Source organism: Dendrobates tinctorius, unplaced genomic scaffold, assembly GCF_039654945.1.
Source record: "Dendrobates tinctorius isolate UK_male_01 unplaced genomic scaffold, ASM3965494v1 ptg000045l, whole genome shotgun sequence".
Classification (NCBI taxonomy): Eukaryota; Metazoa; Chordata; class Amphibia; order Anura; family Dendrobatidae; genus Dendrobates; species Dendrobates tinctorius.
In genome coordinates, this window is record NW_027361713.1 from 13205762 (window position 1) to 13225526 (window position 19765).

The following is a 19765-nucleotide window of genomic DNA, read 5'->3' on the forward strand; positions in this document are numbered from 1 at the left end:
ACGTGTCTCACCAACAGGACAGACTATTTGGATAATCACAGGTGATTCTAACTCTCCCAGACAACATTAGGGCACCACTATTGTACCATCTTGTGCCTTTTAATCTCATGCACAGGTTCTCTTCTCCTTCAATCGTAGCACCCACCTGTGGACATTCATGCCTGTCACAAACAATACAGGATAGTTTCCTGAACATATTACAGGTGATTTTTACACTTCTTAATTCAGTGCTCACCTTACATCCTTTTGTCCTCAGTGCTACCTATGTCTTCTATCTGTTTCAATCATAGTGCAAATTTCTGGACGCCCATACCATTTATTGGATATACCGGTCCCTGCAGAACTTAAGGTGTCAATCCCGTGAATCTAGTGATTTCCTACATTAATGGGTAATCTAGTTCACATTATGTGCATATCCTTAGCCTATCTCAGTACACACATTTACACTCATTTTACTTATCATCTTCAGTGTCCTTTCATTCTCAGTAGCTGCTGCCTCTCAGACATCTGTTTCTCCACATTATTAACGAATATACCCAGGTATTAATTGACTGTTTTTGGACTTATTCTCCTTCTTCTTTTACATAACATCCCCCAATATGTACATGTGCCATTGTCACTCACCGTTTTGTTCTTTTTCTTCCAGTACTGAATAGTGCCTACTCACGACAGCGGTTCTTTAATAATAATATATGGAATTTTCCATTACAGCTCTTCTCAGGTACCTGTCTTGTCACTCATTCCAGTCGGCTATCACCTTTTATGTGGTGTTGCACACCAAGTAGCACCGACCACGAATTTCACAGTATCCTTTATTGTTTAGTGTCACACTCGTTGCTTGTTTTAAACTTCCTAGGGCACGTTTCTTACATATATTCCTTACAAACCATCACAGCACGGACTTTCCATCACCGCCCTTGGAACCTGTGGAGTCTCACTAGGCTCACTTGAACCTTATCTCAGGATTCGCTGTTTCTGTTTTTATTTAATCATCGACTTCTTGTTTAAACTATACATGATGTTTATACGTTTATCATCAGCATCCTCTTGCTCGGATATTTGTTACATATTCATTTGTTCACTAATTTTAATGCCTTGTGTGGGGATGTGACTCGCTTATGTGCAGCGGGAGACAAATATGAGACAGGTTCTTCAACAGTGCATGCGGTTTATTCACGTCATAAACGCACAAGGCAGCGTAACACCAAAACGTAGCCTTTAGCTCAGGCAAAATAACACAAAATGTCCGTGGTTGTAGACTCAGACCAGGAGTCTCAGCACACATGGGAGGCTTAGTCCTCCCCACATACAGCTCCCTGGTTCAGGAGCAGGCCACATTATAAGACTGTAGCCACACCCATGATCCCAGCAGCTGACTGGTCACCTGACTGTGACCTCACCACAGGTCCTTCAAACAACATCAATAACCATATCTGGTATGCTTTACTTATGCCTTACATTATAGAGACAAGCCATTTATGAGGCACATATCTCCTATCGATTACACGACCCTTAGCCCTGCCACATACCTCCCCCCTCTGCCTAAAGCCGTAGGGCTTGGCACTTTCACCTACCAGGCAAGGGATTCTGGAGAGGGCATCGGCATTCCCATGTAGCTTCCTGGCCCTATGCTCTACATGGAAGCTGAAGTCTTGTAAGGCTAAGAACCAGCGGGTGACCCTAGCATTCTTGCCCTTTGTTTCCCTCATCCACCTGAGTGGGGCATGGTCGGATATTAACCTAAACTTCCGTCCCACCAGGTAGTACCGTAATGTGTCCACTGCCCATTTTATGGCCAAACACTCCTTCTCTACAACTGAGTAATTTCTCTCACAAGAAGTCAACTTCCTACTCAAGTAGAGAACAGGATGCTTCTCCCCACGTATCTCTTGGGAGAGGACTGCTCCTACCCCGACATCTGAGGCATCTGTCTGGAGGACAAATTCACGCTTAATGTCCGGGGCCACCAAAACGGGTTGCTTACAAAGAGCTCCCTTCATTTCCTGGAAGGCTGACTCTGCTTCTTCGGACCAACTGACCATCACTGACTTTGTACCCTTTAGCAGATCAGTTAGAGGTGCAGCCATTGTGGCGAAGTTTGGGATGAACCTCCTGTAATATCCCACAATCCCCAGGAAGGCTTTAACTTGCTTCTTTGACAGAGGCCTCGGCCATGTTTGAATTGCCTCCACTTTATTGATTTGGGGTTTGATCTCGCCACGCCCCACTACATATCCGAGGTACTTGGCTTCTTCTCTCCCCAAGGCACACTTCTTCGGGTTTATTGTAAACCCCGCCTCTCTTAGAGCGTCAAACACTGCTTGGACCTTTTCCAGGTGAGTCTCCCAGTCCGGGGTAAAGATGACGATATCATCCAGATATGCGGCAGCATATAGCTTATGAGGCGCAAGGATTCTGTCCATCGCCCTCTGGAAGGTTGCCGGAGCTCCCTGTAGGCCAAACGGCATCCGGACATACTGGAAGCACCCGTCTGGTGTGGAGAATGCCGTCTTCTCCTTGGCTTCCTGTGCCATGGGAATCTGCCAATATCCCTTTGTCAGATCCAAAGTGGTTATGTACCTGGCCGGTCCAAGTCTCTCGATGAGCTCATCAACGCGTGGCATGGGATAAGCGTCGAACTTGGAGACCTCATTCAGCTTCCGGTAATCGTTGCAGAACCTCAATTCACCATCAGGTTTTGGGACCAGGACAATCGGGCTCGACCAGCCGCTCTTGGATTCCTCTATGACCTCGAGCTGCATCATACGCTGCACCTCTTTGGAGATTACCTCTCGCCGGGCCTCAGGAATACGATACGGTTTCATGTTCACCCGCACATGTGGCTCGGTCAGAACTTCGTGCTCCACTACCTTCGTGCACCCCGGCACCTCTGAGAACAGGTCCCTGTTTTTCTGGAGTAACTCCCGGCACTGCTGTTTCTGGGCCTTCGATAGCGTCTCTGCTATGGTAACCGCTCCAACCTCCCCTTCTAGGTTGCCCAGCAAGCACGGAGTTACCGCTGGCTCTCTATCTTGCCACGGCTTGATGAGGTTGACATCGTAAACCTGGTATGGCTTCCGTCTTCCGGGTTGGTGGATCTTGTAGTTTACGTCTCCCAGCTTCTCCACCACCTCATATGGCCCTTGCAACTTGGCCAAGAACTTACTCTCCACCGTCGGGATTAGCACGAGAACACGGTCTCCCGGATTGAACTGCCCCACTCTGGCTGACCGGTTGTAGACCCTGGCCTGAGCCTCTTGTGCCTGGTGGAGATGTTCTTCAACAATGGGCATCACCTTCGCAACCCTCTGCTGCATCAGTGCCACATGCTCAATGACGCTTCTGTGGGGCGTGACTTCGGCTTCCCAGGTTTCCTTGGCTATATCTAGGAGACCTCGTGGATGCCGGCCGTACAGAAGCTCGAAGGGCGAGAACCCCGTGGAGGCCTGGGGAACTTCACGGATAGAAAACAGTAAATACGGTAAGAGACAATCCCAGTCTCTACCATCTTCCTCTATGACTTTTCTCAGCATGCTCTTCAGTGTCTTGTTAAACCTCTCAACAAGGCCATCTGACTGCGGATGGTACACTGAAGTCCTTAACTGGGAAATTTGCACAATTCTCTCATCACCTTGCTCATAAAAGGTGTCCCCTGGTCGGTCAGGATTTCCTTCGGCAAACCTGTCCGGGAAAACACATGGACCAGCTCGCGGGCTATACTCTTCGCGGAGGAGTTTCTCAGGGGAATGGCCTCAGGATAGCGTGTGGCATAGTCCAGGATGACCAATATATACTGATGGCCCCGAGCTGATTTAACTAAGGGACCGACCAAGTCCATGGCAGTTCTCTCAAATGGCACCTCAATAATGGGCAGTGGCACAAGAGGGTTCCGAAAATGAGATGTGGGGGCAGTTAACTGACATGTCGGGCAGGATCTGCAATAGTTTGCTATTTCCCGGTGACACCCAGGCCAATAGAACCTCTGTACAATCAGTTCCTGCGTTTTTTCCACCCCCAGGTGTCCCCCCAAGATGTGTGAATGGGCCATGTCCAACACTTTCCGTCTATAGGGGCCTGGTACTATTAACTGCTCCACCCCTTCCTCCCTTATTTTCGTGACCCGGTACAACAATTCCCCACTCAACATAAAATAGGGAAACCTTGTGTCTGCTCCCGGCTCTTGTGCAACCCCATTAATGACGGTGACATTGTTAAAGGCTTCCCTTAGTGTGGGTCCCTATGTTGGGCAGTCCCAAAATTCTCCCCAGCCACCCCTAACTCCGGGATGTCAGGTACAGGGGACCCTTCCTCTTCATCCCCAACAAGGACACATAAAGGAAACCCGTCTGCCTCAGGTGGTGGCGATACCTCAGTGGAGGGGATTGGTTCTCTGCTCTTGCTAGCACCCTCAGAACCCATCCCCCACAGATCCCAAAACAGACAGAAATCCCGGCCAATAATTATAGGATGCAACAAGTCTCGAACAACGCCAACTTCATGCGACTCGGTGCCATGCGCCGTTTCAATATTCACCCTAGCCATAGGGTAGTCCTTTGCATCGCCATGTATGCACCGAACACCAATCTTTTTACTCGGGAGTATGTTGAGAGGAAAACTGGCCCTCACAAGGGTCACCAAGCTCCCAGAGTCCAGAAGTGCCATTACTGCTCGACCGTTCACCTTCACGGGACACGCTTGTGGCCCCTTGTTAGGTAGCGAGTTCACACTGCAAGCTGGATATGCGTAGTATGAACTACGGCGTCCCATGCTGCAGTCCATCGGCTCGGTGGTCTGGGGACAACGGGCCGCTATATGTCCTGGCCTGTGACACTTCCAGCAAATAATATCACCCGAGGGGACCTTGGGCACCGCCTCCCCCGCCCCTTTTGACCTTGGACGCACCACCCCTTTTTGAGACTCCGCCCCCTGCTGGGACCCCCAATACGGAATGGGCTGCTTCCCCAAGGAACCTTCCATCCCCTGGTATCTCTCAACCAGCCCAACCAGTTCATCAGCATTTTGGGGATCACCCTGGGCAACCCAAGTCTGTAGAGGTCTCGGCAGAGAATGCACAAACCGATCCATCACAACTCGCTCTACCATCTGTGCAGGGGAAGCCGACTCTGGCTGCAGCCATTTCTGGACCAGGTGCAACAGGTCAAACATTTGGGAGCGCGGGGGTTTGTCCCGGTGATAGGCCCAGCGATGAACTCGCTGTGCCCTGGTAGTCATTGTTACCCCCAAGCGTGCGAGAATTTCCGCTTTTAATTTGGGATATTCTCTGGCATCTTGTACTGTCAGGTCAAAGTACGCCTTCTGGGGCTCCCCCATTAGGTATGGGGCCAGTACCTCCGCCCACCGCTCTGAAGTTTTTCCCTCTCAAACACCTTCAGGAAGGCCTCCACATCATCCTCAGGGGTCATTTTTTGTAATGCGCGTCTTACCGCCTTCTCGACGTCGGTAGCATCAGCCCGACCTGGGGTTGGGGCGCTCGTCCTGCGCTCCTGGATGGCGGTTGCCAGAAGCTGCATCTGCTGCCGTTGTTCCTGCTGGAACTGCTGCCGCTGCTCCTGCTGGCTTTGCTGGATCTGCTGTAACAACAGCTTGTTGGTTTCCTGCTGCAGTGCCTGGGACTGGACCATGTGTTTCATGAGGTCCTCCATTATTCCAGGCAGTGCTTGTTGCTCGGCTGCAAACTTCACCCAGGACATGCAGCAACTGTCTCAAGTCTCTGCTGGGACCGCTGCCCGCACGTCTACCACCAATTGTGGGGATGTGACTCGCTTAGGTGCAGCGGGAGACAAATATGAGACAGGTTCTTCAACAGTGCATGCGGTTTATTCACGTCATAAACGCACAAGGCAGCGTAACACCAAAACGTAGCCTTTAGCTCAGGCAAAATAACACAAAATGTCCCTGGTTGTAGACTCAGAGCAGGAGTCTCAGCACACATGGGAGGCTTAGGCCTCTTTCACACATCCGGTTTTTGTAATCCGGCACGATGCGGCGAAACTTTTCATAACCGGATCCAGCACCGGATCCGGTTTTGTCCCATAAGCTTTCATGGTCGCCGCATCGTGCCGGATGGTTATGCGTCGTGTCCGGTTGCTGCCGGACACGGCAAAATTTAGCCGTCCGGCATCTGCAAAAAACGTTCTCTGAAACGTTTTTTGTCAGCGCCGGACCGGCTTTTTCCACAGCGCATGCCCGGACTCTGTGAATGTTAAAACCCCACAAGTGCCCGGCGAGAGAGAGAGAGATCTCTCTCTGTCACCCGGACACTTGTGAGAGATCTCTCTCGCCGGGCACTTGTGGGGTTAACACTCACAGTGTCTGGGTGAGAGAGAGAGATCTCTCTGTGGGGTTAACCCCACAAGTGCCCAGCAAGAGAGAGAGATTCTCTCGCCTGGACACTAAGTGTTAACCCCCCATGTCTCTCTCTCCACCCCCCTCTCCTCTCCCCTCCCCTCTCCTCTGTCTCCTCTCCTCTGTCTCCTCTCCTCCCCTCCTCTCACCTCCCTTTCAGCAGCTGTCTCTCAGCGGCTCCTTTAAATCATGTCCGAGCCGTATGTCTCGCCGCACACACATCCGGTGTCACGGCTGCAGGCCGGATCCGGCGGCCCGGCTTTTCGCCGCACGCCGCCGGACCCCACACACCGGATGTGTGAAAGTAGCCTTAGTCCTCCCCACATACAGCTCCCTGGTTCAGGAGCAGGCCACATTATAAGGCTGTAGCCACACCCACGATCCCAGCAGCTGACTGGTCACCTGACTGTGACCTCACCACAGGTCCTTCAAACAACAACAATAACCATATCTGGTATGCTTTACTTATGCCTTACATTATAGAGACAAGCCATTTATGAGGCACATATCTCCCATCGATTACACGACCCTTAGCCCTGCCACACTTGTCTTTTTGTAAACTCATTCCAGTTAAAACCAACTGTGAAAAAAATTCTGTTTCTGATGAAGGTCAATTGTATGACCGAAAACGTTTAAAGGAATGCACTCAACTGGATGCCTTTCACAAAAAAGGAACTGTCAAATCAATTTTTCTTTTTGAGTGCCAATTTTTTGTACTACTTTTTTTTTTCTTGCCATGAATGTGTTGTATCTCGGGTCCTTTATTGACCTGATTGTAGTTTCAAGTTGGTTTAGCATTGTTACTCATCTGTGTTATTAATAATTGGCATTAAAAAGCAGTATCTATTGCAGCAGTTTTTTTTTAACACAGTCTGCATGCTTAGAATCCACTTCCATTTTATACATGTGGTTAATGATGGGGTTATAACTTCTTTTGGGCAATATCATGCAGCATTTTTTGTCACATTTGAAATGTGGCATTGATGGTCTTTTTGTTGCTATTGGAAAGAGTGTGAACATACACTGCATGCTTAGAAAACTCTGATTTAACCAACATTGGGTTTTTCCTACAGTGACCACATCTGAGTTGGCTATAATAGTTTTCTGAGCACCATTTTTTCATCTATGCCAACTATTTGTTGGCAGTGTAAGCAGTATCTTATTTCTGTAGCAACTTTTGAAATTTAGTCGGCATGTAAGCGTAGTGTTCAGCTTTCCGATACCGCAAGTATCGGGTATCGGCCGATATTAGCTGTATCGGAATTCCAATACTGACTTCCGAAACTTTTTTCGTATCGGATACCGGAATCGGAAGTTGCCATAAAGCTATCAGCCTGCTCGATTTGATTCAGCCAATGGGAATCCTCAGAAGTGTGGGCACATCCTGTTAGGCATGTTAACTATTGGCATGGCTGTGATTGGCTGCTGAAATGACGTCATCATGATGCGCGGTCTGTGCCGACTGCGGGGGGTCTGTGCCGACTGCCGGTGGTCTGTACGGGCCTCTTGGGGGCCTGTGCCGGCTGCCGGTGGTCTGTATGGGCCTGCCGGGTGCCTGTGCCGGCTGCCGGTGCTCTGTGCGGGCCTCTCGGGGGTCTGTGCCGACTGCCGGGTGCCTGTGCCGGCTGCCGGTGGTCTGTGCGGGCCTGCCGGGGGTCTGTGCGGGCTGCCGGGGGTCTGTACGGGCCTGCCGGGGGGCTTGTGCCGGCTGCCGGTGGTCTGTGCGGGCCTGCCGGGGGTCTTGTGTGTGTGCAGGCATCGCCCGATGGGACTACAAGTCCCATTGGGCGATGCCTGCTACACTGACAGTGATTGACACATTAACCAATGATGGGACAGTAGTAGTCCCATCATCCGGCTAATGTGTTGAATGTAAAGAAAAGCAAAAAAAAAACATACTACTTACATACAACATACATATATACTACATACATACTACATACATGCTACATACATACTACATATATACATACTACATACATACTACATACATACATATCACATACTACATACATACAACATACATATTTACTACATACATACTACATACATGCTACATACATACTACATATATACATACTACATACATACTACATATATACTACATTCATACGACATACATATATACTACATACATACTGCATACATGCTACATACAGTACATACTACATATATACAACATTCATACAACATACATACATACATGCTACATATATACAGCATACATATATACTACATACTACACACATGCTACATATATACTACATTCATACAACATACATATATACTACATATATACTACATACAACATACATACATACTACATACATGCTTCATATATACTACATTCATACAACATACATATATACTACATACTACATACATGCTACATATATACTACATTCATACAACATGCATACATACTACATACTACATACATGCTTCATATATACTGCATTCATACAACATACATACTGCATACAACATACATACATAGTACATATATACTACATACATGCTACATAGAGTGGGGAAAAAAAGTATTTAGTCAGTCAGCAATAGTGCAAGTTCCACCACTTAAAAAGATGAGAGGCGTCTGTAATTTACATCATAGGTAGACCTCAACTATGGGAGACAAACTGAGAAAAAAAAATCCAGAAAATCACATTGTCTGTTTTTTTTTTCATTTTATTTGCATATTATGGTGGAAAATAAGTATTTGGTCAGAAACAAGCAATCAAGATTTCTGGCTCTCACAGACCTGTAACTTCTTCTTTAAGAGTCTCCTCTTTCCTCCACTCATTACCTGTAGTAATGGCACCTGTTTAAACTTGTTATCAGTATAAAAAGACACCTGTGCACACCCTCAAACAGTCTGACTCCAAACTCCACTATGGTGAAGACCAAAGAGCTGTCAAAGGACACCAGAAACAAAATTTTAGCCCTGCACCAGGCTGGGAAGACTGAATCTGCAATAGCCAACCAGCTTGGAGTGAAGAAATCAACTGTGGGAGCAATAATTAGAAAATGGAAGACATACAAGACCACTGATAATCTCCCTCGATTTGGTGCTCCATGCAAAATCCCACCCCGTGGGGTCAGAATGATCACAAGAACGGTGAGCAAAAATCCCAGAACCACGCGGGGGGACCTAGTGAATGAACTGCAGAGAGCTGGGACCAATGTAACAAGGCCTACCATAAGTAACACACTACGCCACCATGGACTCAGATCCTGCAGTGCCAGACGTGTCCCACTGCTTAAGCCTGTACATGTCCGGGCCCGTCTGAAGTTTGCTAGAGAGCATTTGGATGATCCAGAGGAGTTTTGGGAGAATGTCCTATGGTCTGATGAAACCAAACTGTTTGGTAGAAACACAACTTGTCGTGTTTGGAGGAAAAAGAATACTGAGTTGCATCCATCAAACACCATACCTACTGTAAAGCATGGTGGTGGAAACATCATGCTTTGGGGCTGTTTCTCTGCAAAGGGGCCAGGACGACTGATCCGGGTACGTGAAAGAATGAATGGGGCCATGTATCGTGAGATTTTGAGTGCAAACCTCCTTCCATCAGCAAGGGCATTGAAGATGAAACGTGGCTGGGTCTTTCAACATGACAATGATCCAAAGCACACCGCCAGGGCAACGAAGGAGTGGCTTCGTAAGAAGCATTTCAAGGTCCTGGAGTGGCCTAGCCAGTCTCCAGATCTCAACCCTATAGAAAACCTTTGGAGGGAGTTGAAAGTCCGTGTTGCCAAGCGAAAAGCCAAAAACATCACTGCTCTAGAGGAGATCTGCATGGAGGAATGGGCCAACATACCAACAACAGTGTGTGGCAACCTTGTGAAGACTTACAGAAAACGTTTGACCTCTGTCATTGCCAACAAAGGATATATCACAAAGTATTGAGATGAAATTTTGTTTCTGACCAAATACTTATTTTCCACCATAATATGCAAATAAAATTAAAAAAAAACAGACAATGTGATTTTCTGGATTTTTTTTTCTCAGTTTGTCTCCCATAGTTGAGGTCTACCTATGATGTAAATTACAGACGCCTCTCATCTTTTTAAGTGGTGGAACTTGCACTATTGCTAACTGACTAAATACTTTTTTTCCCCACTGTACATACTACATACTACATACATGCTTCATATATACTACATTCATACAACATATATACATACTACATACTACATACATGCTTCACATATACTACAATCATACAACATACATACATACTACATACATGCTACATATATACTACATTCATACAACATACATACATACTACATACATGCTACATATATACTACATACATGCTACATACATGCTACATATATACTACATTCATGCAACATACATAGATACTACATACATGCTACATATATACTACATTCATGCAACATACATATATACTACATACATGCTACATACATACTACATACATACAACATGCTACAGACATACTACATACTGCATACATACAACATACATACATTCATACAATACATACATACCACATACAATACATACATGCTACTACTGTCCCATCATTGGCTAATGTGTCAATCACTGTCAGTGTAGCAGGCATCGCCCGATGGGACTTGTTGTCCCATCGGACGATGCCTGCACACACACAAGACCCCCGGCAGGCCCGTACAGACCACCGACAGCCAGCAAAGACCCCCGAGAGGCCCATACAGACCACCGGCAGCCGGCACAGGCCCCCGGCAGGCCGGCACAGGCCCCTGAAAGGCCCATACAGACCACTGGCAGCCGGCACAGGCCCCCGGCAGGCCGGCACAGGCCCCCAAGAGGCCCATACAGACAACCGGCAGCCGGCACAGGCCCCCGGCAGGCCAGCACATGCCCCCGAGAGGCCCATACAGACCAACAACCGCACAGGCCCCAGACAGGCCAGTACAGGCCCCCGAGATGCCCATACAGACCACCTAGAGGCCGGTGCAGACCCCGCCCGCACACACAGACACGCACAGTGTCCGCCCACGCACCGCCCACACTCTTCCCCCCTTCCGAACAGGCTGTACAAGGCAAGAGAGGGTTTTTTTTAATTCCGATATTTCTGTCCCATTGACTTGAATGGGACTTCCGGGATCGGAATCGGCGATACCCGATACTTTTTTTTTAGATCGGCCGATCCATTCCGATACGATATTTTTCAGTATCGGCTGGTATCGCTCAACACTAGTTAACAGACTACAGTCTATTTTGGCAAACCAAGGGCCCAAACGCCTGGAATATTGTTATCCTTTGATCACGTTGTGAAATTATGTCAATCGTCACCAATTGCCTATTGTGTCCTTTTTTATTTTCAATTGGGGTCTAGGGTCCACTTAGATATAGGATCGTCTATGTCTAATGATAGGGTTTGCTTTAGGACATTGGGTAGGAGGGTTACCCAAATGGCTGCAGGGAATATAGGGCTCCCAGGGTCAGCCATTGTGGATCGGGGGCGCCACAACATTCCCCCCTAGGGTGCCAACCTCCGCAGCCAGGAAGGTGACAGCCTAGTTGGCGTAAGAGGGACTTCTAGCATTTTAATTTGTAATTTTGGAATACGGTTGTTTTTGTTTGTGCACGTTTTTTTTTTGTGTGAACCATTGCATATGTTTTTTTAATCAATAAATATAATTTGTAGGGATATATATGATTTAACAGTTGGATACCCTTTTTGGATCAATTTTTGATAATTTTTTTCATATATCTTGCACTGAGGAGAGGTTTCCGTCAGGCCACTCTGCCATAAAGACCTGACTGGTAGAGGGCTGCAGTGATAGTTGACTTTGTGGACCTTTCTCCCATCTCCCCACTGCATCTCTGGAGCTCAGCCACAGTGATCTTGGGGTTCTTCTTTACCTCTCTCACCAAGGCTCCCATGATTTCTCAGTTTGGGTGGACGGCCAGGTCTAGGAAGACTTCTGGTGGTCCCAATCTTCTTCCATTTAATGATTATGGAGGCCACTGTGCTCGTATGAACCTTGAGTACTGCCGAAATTATTTTGTAACCTTGGCCAGATCTTTGCCTTGCCACAATTCTGTCTCTGAGCCCCTTGGCCAGTTCCTTTGACCTCATGATTCTCATTTGGTCTGATATGCACTCTGAGCTGTGAGGTCTTATATAGACAGATGTGTGCCTTTCCAAATCAAGTCCTATCAGTTTAATTAAACACAGCTCCATCTATCTCATGGAGGATGACAAGGAAATGGACAGCATGTGACTTAAATATGAGTGTCTGAGCAAAGGGTCTAAATACTTATGTTTTCTTTTTTATTAAATATGCAAAACTTTCTACATTTCTGTTTTTTTTTCAGTCAACATGGGGTGCAGAGTGTATGTAGGGAGGAGGGCCCCTGCAGAGTGTCCAGGCTGGAACCAAGGGGACCACCATCTAGATTCCTAAGGAAACAGTACCTGGGGAACGAAGGAGGAGAGTGGACGGCTGAGAGTGACTGGACAGAAAGGGGAGGGGCGAGTATAAAAGGGACAGGGAGTGCGCAGGAGAGTCAGTTGCCGGAGAGGCAGACACGAAGCAAGAAACTGTGGGAGTTTGAGAGAGCCAGGGTGACAGACGGTGACCAGAGAGGAAACCATCGGCAGAGGGGAGACCTTCAGTGGCCTGCGGAGAGTAAGCGACGAACCTACCGACAAGAGACTTGTGCTTTACTCTAATCCGGGGCCGCTCCCCACCCACGGTCGTCCGCAGCTGTTACCGCTGTGCTCCAGTCTGTTACGGCTGGTCCGCCGCCCCTCGCAGCTGCTGCCACTTCACTCCAGCCCGCGGCGGCAGCCTGCACGCTGCCGCCCCGCCTCAGTCCGCGGCTGCGGCCTCTTCATCATTGACCTCAGTGGACGTCACCCTGCCGCTGTCGGCAGTTGGGGCCTACTCCCCGACTACAGGGGAACTCTTCACCTAGGTCCAGGCCGTGCACTTGGCCTGCCAACCGCCACTCCTGGGAACTGCGACACAACCCAGCTTGGAGACTAGTCTCATTAAACTTGATGACAAGCCGAACCCCGATGTGTCTACAGGGGGTTACCTCATCAAAGGACTCCTTCAGGGCCTGTTGTGCCCCAACTCCAGGACTCCTTCAGGGCCTGTTGTGTCTCAACTCCAGGACTCCTCCAGGGCCTGTTGTGCCCCAACTCCTCCTGGGCACTGGGGCGCCCGAAGACTACGACAGGTCTTCAGCAGCTGGGCCCAGTGGCTGCGACGCCATCACAGCCTCATTAGCGACGCTAAGGGACGTCAGGACGGATAAGTGACACTTTAGAAAATAAGGACTCGTAGTCGGCCATATCGCGGCCCTATTGCAACCGGCTGTTGCCGGATTAGTCTTGTTCTCAGTTAAAGTGCTTGTTGGTGCATAGTACCTGCAAGGACAATATCTTTTATTGTTACTTTTGGCTGCTTAGCATAGCCCTAGTGGCTCAAATTTATAAAAGTTTCTTTAGCCAAAGTTCACCCAGTCTCGCGTCTCGTCACTGCATCCTGCGTACCTGCTGTTACCTGCATATACATTAATGGCTGCAATGAAACAGAGAGAAAAATTTAAAGGGGTCAGAATACTTTCCACACCCACTGTATAACCAATTGTCGTTGCTGTTACCTACATTTGGCGTAGTCGGCAGGATGCAGTCTCCGAGCGCGGACAACGACACCCCAGACCAGGGCAGGGCCGTGAACTCGACAGATAGCGAGGGCCCCCGCTCCAGCATTTTGTTGGGGGCTATGTTGAGCAACCTGCCTAGATTTTCCGGTTCTAATACCATGCTATGGAGCTGGACAGAACGGATGCGGGGGCTCTTTCGGATGCACCCGATGACTCCTGACCTGGAAGCCGAAGTAGCTCTCATGGCATTAGACGGGAAGGCTCAGAATTCAGTAATGTTGAGGCCCCGGGGACACCGCTACACCTTTGATAAAGTTTTACAGATTGTAGAACAGACCAATGGGGATCCAACTAATGTGGGAGAGTTAAGGACCTGGTTGTTTAGTTGGATGCAGGGAGAGGGGGAGACCATCACCCAGTATATGAATGTCCTCCAAGAAAGGACGGTGTAGGAGTAGGACCTGTTGACATTACCCTACGCGACCTATTGGTGACTGGACTGCGGTACCTGTTAATAAAGCAGGCATTACTGGAGCAGGTCAGAATGAATCTCCGTATAGACTTTTCAGAGGTGGGAAGTCAAGCACGTGCTCTAGAGCAAGAGCAGGGGATGGCGGTCCCCGTGTCATGATACCAGTGCTGGTCGACAGGCACTTCTGGGGTTAATGGTTTGATCTCAGTGCAGACTCTAACCTGCACACCTGGGATTTATTATGGTGGCCTCTCATTGGTTCTGGGAAAGCTTCTTATTGCCCCAGGAAGCTCCCATCCCCCGAAAGTTATACTTTCGCCCTTGCCATTGTGTGGTGACCCCTGAGTGTGTTTGTACTGTGTTCTGGTTGCTTGATACTCTGTGTACGACTCGGTCTGTTCTCTGGATATTGCTTGTTGGATTCTGCTTGGTACCTTCTATGTCTGTTTGGTTTTGACCCCTGCTTGGCCCCGACTATCCGTACTGTCTCATCCCTGGTACTTTACTGCTATCTCTGTGTATGACCTCCGTTTTGCCTGACTCTGAGTATTTCTGTATAGTGTCCTGCCATCTCTGAAAGCAGGACGCTAAGCCCTGCCCCCTTGCAGTCACATGACCGTAGGTCCTTCACTGCTTGCTAAACTTCAGCGTCCACAGGTCCTGTGTATCTGCACTTTCCGGCTGTACCTGACCCCGGGCCCCCCTACAGTGCGGGTGAGTCCCTGCTCAGCGGAGGCTGCATGCCGGCGCTGACAGGATCCTGACAGAAAGGTCCGGAGTGTGGAGGCTTCCGTGAATGCAGATGAGGAGCCTCAATGGGTGGAGGAGATGAATCAAGAATTGAAGAACATCAAGGGCGAGTTGGCCGAAGTGAAGAGAAGGACTGAGTCAGAGACTGGACCGCATAGTTTCAATCCCTGCCCCTGGGGGCCCTGCTCCACCCGCGTTGGTAGGTCTGTGCAGACCCGGTGCTATGAGTGCGGGGAGCTGGGCCATTTCGTCCGAGAGTGTCCGCGGCGTGGGAGTTACCAACCTCGGCGGCCATTAAACTAGAGGGCTCCGGGCTGTGGGGACACCGCTCGGAGCCAGAAACCATGATTAGGGGTGGTGCAAGTCCCGAAGATTTGGTCGCAAAATGTCCGGTGGTATGGGCAGAAATAGAGGGCAGGGCCGTCCGGTGCCTAGTAGACACGGTGTCACAAGTGACAACTATGCCTGCAACTTATTTCCGGCAAAATTTCCCTGAGGCAGCGAGACTCCAGTGGGGACCCATGATCAGGCTAGTAGCCGCCAATCAACTACTGGACCCTGTTGCCGGGGTGGTGTGGGTACAGGTGACGCTGTGCGGTAAATCCCTCGGTCGCAGAGGAGTGGTATTGACTCAAGGGGAAACCGATATGCAGTATCCAGTCATTCTGGGCATGAACATACTACGGGAGTTTGGCAATCTGCTACTCAATGATCCCATGCACAAGATCCTGAAGCAGTGGGGTTCCCGCATGGCCCAAGGACAGGTATTCCAGCAGTTGGTGCGGGAAGCGCGAGTACATCAGGACTGCCGGGAGGGCGAGGCTCTGGGCAAAGTCATCGCGCCAGCGGCTCCCCTGCTTGTACTGCCCCCCCAGGCAGATAGTGATGGCCCTGCCAATTCGTGTCTCGATACCCTTGGAGGGCGTGGAGATGCAGGTGGAGCCATGCTACTTGGAGCGCTTGCCTCCTGGCATACTGGTGGCCCGTTCCCTGACCACAGTGCAAAAAGGGACCGTCCTGGTGCGCTGCGTCAACCTTGAAGACCAAGTCATTGTCCTGAAAGCCCGGACCGAACTGGCCAAGCTAGTAAGGCCTTTGGAAGAAATGCTGCCGGCCCCTGCAGTTCAATTAAGAGTGTAATCCAAGGACCCTTGGGAAGTAACTATCCGGACTCTACAGGCTACCGAAATCTCGACTCAGGAGAAGGGTCGAAACATCCTGGAACAAATGCGGGCCGAGCTCTCCGGACTAACTTCAGCTCAGTTTTCCCAGATAGTAACACTGCTCGGACAGTATCATGAGGTATTTACAAGTCATGAAGAAGAATTTGGATGTACCACTGACATCACCCATGGAATTCCTACGGCAGGAGCGGCCCCCATCCGAGAACGATATCGACAGATTCCTCCACAACTCTACCAAGAGGTGAAAACTTTGCTGGCCCAAATGCTATGAAAGGGAGTTATTCGAGAAAGCCAAAGCCCCTGGGCAGCTCCCATTGTGTTGGTCCACAAAAAGGATGGCACCTTACGATTCTGCGTGGACTATCGAAAGCTGAATGCTTGCATCATTAAAGACTCATACCCACTACCCCGAATAGAAGAATCCTTGTCCGCCTTGGGGAAGACGACGTATTTTTTGACTTTAGACCTTGCCAGTGGGTACTGGCAGGTGCCCATGTCAGAAGAAGACAGGGCTAAGATGGCATTCATCCTTCCTATGGGACTATTTGAGTTCAATCGCATGCCGTTCGGACTGTCCAATGCCCCGGGGACCTTTCAGCGGTTGATGGAGCGGTGTCTGGGAGATCTCAATTTTGAGGCCACGTTGATATACTTAGACAATATCATCATCTATGCTGCCACGTTTGAGGACCACCTGAAACGGTTGGGACAGGTACTCGGCCGGCTGCAAAAGTAGGGGTTGAAGGTAATACCCCAGAAATGCCACCTATTTCGCACCCAGATCAAATATCTGGGCCATGTCGTCTCAGCAGAGGGCGTAAGGCCGTCCTGGGAAAATGACAATTCAGGGATGGCCTACCCCTGAGACGATAAAAGATGAGCGGGCCTTCCTGGGGTTGGCCAGATACTACCGTCGTTTCGTAAAGAATTTTGCATGTTGAGCTCGAGTCCTGCACGACCTGCTGAAGGGGGCTCCCGCTGGGGCAAATGGACGAAAGATTTAGTGGCTACAACATCAAGAAGAGGCCTTCCAAGACCATAAGGCTGCGCTCTCGGATGCTCCGGTGTTAGCTTATGTGGATTTCTCTCAACCGTTCATCCTGCACACTGACGGGAGTCTTCATGGGCTGGGGGCTGTTTTGTCACAGATTCAAGATGGCCGGGAGAGAGTGATCGCGTATGGAAGCCGCTCAATCCATGATTCCGAGTGCAACCCTGATAATTACAGCTCTTTTAAGCTTGAGCTCCTCGCAGTAGTGAGGGCCATGACGGAGCGGTTCGCAGAGTACCTGGCAGGCTCCGAAGTAGTGGTGCGGACCGACAATAACCCGCTGGCTCATTTGGAAAACGCCAAACTGGGGGCTCTGGAACAAAGATGGGTTGCCCAGAATGTACACGCTGATGCCCTCTCCAGGATTCGGCATACAACCCCAGGGAAAGGTCGAGACGATGAACTAGAAGGGGAAGAGATACCATTCGCCCTCACTGCTGCCATGCTCACAGTTGCCACCCAGAAAGTACGCCCCTCAGAGACCCTAAGGGGCATGCTGGAACAATCACGTGATAAATGGATCCAACAATAGCAAGAAGATGAAGAAATTGGACTTCTCCGGACATGGGTCGCCGCTGCCAAACTGCCCACTGACTCCCAAAGACAGACTTTGACTCAGGACATGTCGCTGATGTTACGACAATGGGAGTGGCTGGTTTCCCAAAAGGGACTTTTGTATTGTAAAATGACATCACGAATAACATCCTTGACGACATGGCAGGTATTTGCACCCGGAGCCAAACTTAACAAACTGGCTCGAGAGGCCCACGAAAAAGGGGCTCATCGCGGAGCTAAAAAGACCTTACAATGGTTACAACAGATAATTTACCACCCACGATTGCATGCTGTTGTGGACGAGACTTGCCGTAACTGTCGCCTAATAATAATAATAATATTTATTTTTATATAGCGCTTTATATTCCGCAGCGCTTTACAGTTTGCACACATTATCATCACTGTCCCCGATGGGGCTCACAATCTAAATTCCCTATTAGTATGTCTTTAGAATGTGGTAGGAAACCGGAGTACCTGGAGGAAACCCACGCAAACACGGGGAGAACATACAAACTCCTTGCAGATGTCCTTGGTGGAATTCGAACCCAGGACCCCAGTGCTGCAAGGCTGCAGCGCTTAACACTGAGCCACCGTGCCGCCTATGCGAATTAGCCAAACCGCCCGCACAGCGAGCCTCAGTACAAACAATCGTGACTTCAGCACCCCTCGAGCTTCTGACGGTGGATTACCTGACCATTGGTCCCGCATTTCAGGGGTGTGAACATTGCCTCGTCATGGTAGACCATTTCACTAAGTTCGCTGTGGTAACCCCCACTCGAGACCAGACCGCGGAGTCGGCTGCCTCCGCAATTTGTAGAAACTTCATACAAGTCTACGGCTGCCCTCAATGGATACATTCCGTTCAAGGAGCATGTTTTTTGGGAAAAGTAATGGAGGAACTACACCGTCTCTATGGTATTGACAAATCCCGGACCACACCATACCACCCACTGGGAAACGGGGCCTGCGAGCGATTTAATCGGATATTAATCCAAATGTTGCATACTCTGGAGAGTGACAAGAAGGCCCGAATATGTCCCTGAATTAGCATGGGTTTATGACAACCGAGTACATCGAGTTACCGGCTATACCCCCTACTCCCTGTTATTCGTACGAGAGGGCAAAGGGATCACGGAGGTAGAGTTGGATCCTGAGGAACCTCAGCCCTGGACCGGGGTGTCCTAATGGGTCCGAAATCACCGGCATCGGCTGAAAACTCTTCATTAGACCAAGATCCCCAGAACAAATTAGAGCCACGCTGGGAAGAGAGTCCCTATCGGGTCCTACGCCGTATAAACCTGAGGGACCTGTGTATGAGATACGACCTGAGAAAGACAAAACGCTGCCTACTAGCATTGTAAACCATAATATGTTACGCCCATGTATTTCCATCGTCCCGAAACAACCTGAACCTGCTCCTCAGGTCTCTGAACCATTGCCCGTGTTCTGGGACCCGGACGACGGCGAAGACTTCCCCACAATAACCAGAGGCACTCTACTCAATGACAAACCAACTGACACAATTAGCCAGCCCGAACCAGCTAGCCCACCACCGTCCACCACCCCAGAAGACTCCACCCTAGTCAAACTAAGATGCTCCGAGCAGTCAACAGCCGGCAAACCCCCCGAACGATACGAACAGGACCAGTTCATATGGCAACAAAAACTGACACCTCCGCAGACCAACCCAAGTATACTGAGGACCTCGCCCGAGGTCTGGCGAGCATACAGGATGGGGGAGTGTAGGGAGG

The 19765-nt window shown here is 49.4% G+C and overlaps 1 protein-coding gene across 1 annotated transcript in view; it reads left to right on the forward strand.

The window, feature by feature from the left end:
• The window catches only part of DEF6 (DEF6 guanine nucleotide exchange factor), a 799533-nt gene that overhangs the window by 525847 nt on the left and 253921 nt on the right, over positions 1-19765 (forward strand). The gene's annotated exons all lie outside the window — the stretch shown is intronic.